The sequence below is a fragment of the Puntigrus tetrazona genome, chromosome 16, assembly GCF_018831695.1.
Source record: "Puntigrus tetrazona isolate hp1 chromosome 16, ASM1883169v1, whole genome shotgun sequence".
NCBI classification, from domain to species: Eukaryota; Metazoa; Chordata; class Actinopteri; order Cypriniformes; family Cyprinidae; genus Puntigrus; species Puntigrus tetrazona.
The window spans coordinates 3216940-3221125 of NC_056714.1; the positions used below are offsets into that span (position 1 = coordinate 3216940).

At 34.7% G+C, this 4186-nt stretch overlaps 1 pseudogene; it reads left to right on the plus strand.

Annotated features, from left to right (window-relative positions):
• LOC122360341 overlaps positions 1–4186 on the plus strand; it is a 128452-nt pseudogene that overhangs the window by 120366 nt on the left and 3900 nt on the right.

Genomic DNA, 4186 nt, shown 5'->3' on the forward strand with positions numbered 1-4186 from the left:
ACGTCATTAAATTTGGCTGATGTTGGTTTAAAATTAGCAATAGTGTCATACAGAGTAAGACAATATGTGCTTTATGTATTAACTAAACAACCCGATACTGCTTAACATACATACTACTAGTTAATTGTGAAATTTGGCCATAAAACAAGAAGTGTTGCAAAAGCTTACTGACGAAAAGTTTAAACACCTGTGAAAAAAACACCTGTGAAAAGCTGCATCGTTGCGCCAGCATCTATGTAAACAATCTGTTCATAGCATGTTTACACTGAACGTTGAGCCGAAGCATATCTCAATTTCTCTCATTATAAACAATTAAACCGCCTGCACACCAAACAGAACTGCTTGCTGTTGTATTGTCTCGCTGAAAAATTTTAATTTGCAGGAGCTCTGCAGTTGACGTTTGGCTCTGCGATTGTATACAGTCACCTCCTCACTGATATGCTAAGCAGACATGAGTTTGATTATTGCAGCTGCGGTTGTCTGTGATGACAACATCACGCAAACCACAAAAAAAAAAAATAATAGCGTTGAGGGCATGTTGGTGCATTTGTGTAGGCAGGAGCCTTTCCTAGCACAAGCAAACAAGGCGGTTGCCTGGGCGTCATTATCTGCCTTCAGGCTAGCAGCCCAGTGGAAATGGAACCTCTTAAGTGGCTGATTTGGGCAGCTCTACATAGAACTGCAATTTGTTTAGGCTAAAATGAGTCAACATAATTATAGTGCCTACCGTTTGTGATATTATTTGCATTGGGAGTGTGCCTATTATGCCTTCACAAATGTAAGCATTTTTTTCTTTAACCCCAATTTGTAGTCTCAATTTGTCTAACATAGTTTGCATGCAGTGACTTTAGCTATAGACAACTTTCTTGATTATAATGAGTAGTCTGGTTGTGGTAAATGGTAATTATAAGCTTGCTTGAAGTCATATACATGGATAATTATTGGAAATTGAGGTTTTCAGTAGTGTTTATAAATAAATACACTGGATTAAAATGTTTACATTTTGACAAATTAGTTCGGTTGCTCTTGTACAGTCTGTCTAAACACCCCTCAGTAGAGTGAGGTGCGTTTTTCTTCTAAATTCACCATAATTCTTTGAAATGTAAAACAATTGCCATTTTTGTATGACGATATCATGCAAAATCTGTCAAAACATAAATTACTGATATTTTATACCAATGAAATCACGCAAATTACCTAAATTTTTCAAACCTAAAACAGTTATGCAAATGCTGCAATCACCAAATAGTCAAAATGTACAATAATTAAATTTTTAGACAAATTAATCAAACGAATTTACCACTAATTCATCCAAAAGTAAAATATTGACATTTTCATATGGTGAGTATAAATACAAAATCACCACAATTTGTAAAACATAAAATAGTGATTTTCATACCAAAGAAACACACAAATTACTTTAAATTTCAATATAAAATAGTTACATAAAATTGTAAACAATCGCAATCAGTCAAAGCATAAAATAATTATTAGTGCTGATTAACTTGCATGCAAAATAAAAGTTTTGTTTACATAATATATATATTATGCACTGTGAATGTTTATTATGCATATATAAATACATGCATCACATTAGTTATATTTTGATTTTTTAGATTAAATATATTGCATAATAAAGAAGACAAATATAAATTCTAATACATATATTATTTTCACAATACATACTTTGTGTGTGTGTGTGTATGTGTATTTATATATACATAAATATACACAGAACACATATGATATAAACAAATACTGTCTGAATGAATGTTATTTGACACGGTTTATACAAACTAGGTAATCAAAGTAAAAACAAAACAAAAATGATCAAGCCATTCAACATTACATACATACATATATAAACAAACAGGTTCACCAATGCCATTAGTATTTTTGAGATCAGTTCAGGATGTTGAAGAACAAATTCTATCAATCTAACAATTTTTCTCATGATATTTTGAAAACTGTGACATTTTTAAAATGTTTTCTTTTTATTTATTGTGCAAAAAAAACCTTTAACCTCCTTCATTTTCCATACTCATAACTGCCACAGTATTTAAATTTGCTTCAGTCTAGTTAGGTAGCTGAAGAGTGGATTTGGTTAATATCAATTCCATCGACATTAAATCATGAAGGCTTTAGTAAGTGCTGAAACAGTGTGATGAAATCAAGAGAAGTATAAGTCCACGAAGACTTTAGAAATTTCCTCTTAAGCGCTATGGGTGAGTGTTGTGATGTATACAAAGCCTGCTAATTTGATTTCCTCTAAATGCTTCACTGCTCGCCTGTTTACAGCCTAATAATCTTTTCCTGTCGTTGTTGGCAGCTGATCTTGCAGTGGTAGCCTGGCCATCACGTCACGTGCGAGAGAAGGTCATCGACTTCTCCAAACCCCTTCATGGCGCGCACAGGATAAGTATATATTACATATTAACGCTAACCGGGGTGTTCTCCTTTCTCAACTCTTCTGACATCTGGATTGCTTATATTCTGCTAAACTTACTTAGATTGTCAGTTGTGTGTATGTTTATTATATTAAGTACTTATACCAGTATATATGAGACAAATTACATCTGCCTCATATCGTACTTTGTTTGATGCTAACTGGAGCCAACTGTAGTGACTTTGCCAGGAAGCAGTTCTTTAGGAAAATAATAAGTCTAACATTATTTACTCACCCTAAATGTCATTCCAAATCTGTATGAATTCAAATCTTTAATTTTAAATCTGTCCTTACTTGGAGAATGATACACTAAAATAGTGTTATATTTACATTGCTGTTGCACGTTCATTTTAGTTGCTCCAGATCTTTAATCTTCCATGGACATAGACCAAACTGAGTAACAGATGGGAATTATGTTTTATTGTCAATCCTGCTCTGAAGGCCCTGTCCTGGAAGGTTTTAAGCTCGACCAGCTGGTACACTAGCCTGGAAGTATCAGGCCAGACCTGAATAATCTGCTTCAGGTGTCATTTGGCAATCAGGGTTGGAGCTCAGCTCTGGGACAGTAGATCTCCAGAACAGTTTGATTACCTGACTTTGCTTCTTCTTCTTTAAGTCAGATGTCTTACTCTCTTTTAATATTTTGCAGTGAAACATCACGAGGTTCAGCTCAGTCGTTTCCTGGGAAAATTATAAATACCTGCAGGTGTGAGCAGGAGATAACTAAGGATTAAAGAGAAAGGGGAAGCGAGCGCCTGCGCATCAATAAACACTCTGAAAACTGTAAGGAGTTGCTTTTAGATGTTCCTGTCTTGGCCTTGAAGAAGCTACTGCATCTGTGCCTCCTTCGGATGTTCACACAACACTTTGAAACCATGAAACCAAAGATGCAACATCACAGGTTCAAGAGCAGTATGTGTGTGAAAAGACTGAAAATAGGTTTGTAGGAGTGTTCAAGCGTGTGTGAAGTAGAGATTGAGAGGCATTTTCTGGTGCTGGCTTGCAGCCTCCCCATCCATACGCTGTCCCTACTGTGTCTATTTTGTATACCTTTCTTTTCTGATTATGGGTTTTCCACATCCTGCCCGTGTTTCCTTTGGAAAAAGCTTATAGATCGTATGATACAGATACACATTTTACAGAATCTAAACTGATTTGAAGACCTTGGGCAACAGTATAGCATGATAATCAAAACTCTAGTTTGTGAGCACAAATTAAACCCCAGATACTGTAGTACATGGCATTATCCTAAAGCTTCACTGTTTAAATTAGCTTAAATTTATATACTAAAGCCATTTTGAGGACTTTATTCATGGTTATCACACTTCATTGTTTTTAGTAAGTAGACATTACGGACTAGTACATAATTAAAGGAAATTCTGAGTTAAGTGCAAGTTAATATGTTGATTGAAAATAGTTTTTACTACGTAATTTAGTTTGTAAGGAGCAATCAAAAAAGCAAGCAGTATTTAGAAAAGCTGTGTATAGGGCTAACTACTCTAAAAGTATAAATGGACTTTATCATGAGATATTGCTTTTGATAGTTCCTTTACACTGATAAGGCTCAGTATTTACAGCACAACATTGATATCTACTATTTATAATTATCTATAAGTTTCCTCATTGCTCCCCAAACTGACAGATGTAGGATGACTTTCCTGTTTGCACCAGTAGTCAAAAACTGCATACTGTACATCTCTTTACAACAAGCAGGATACAAACTTTACATACATGTCAAAT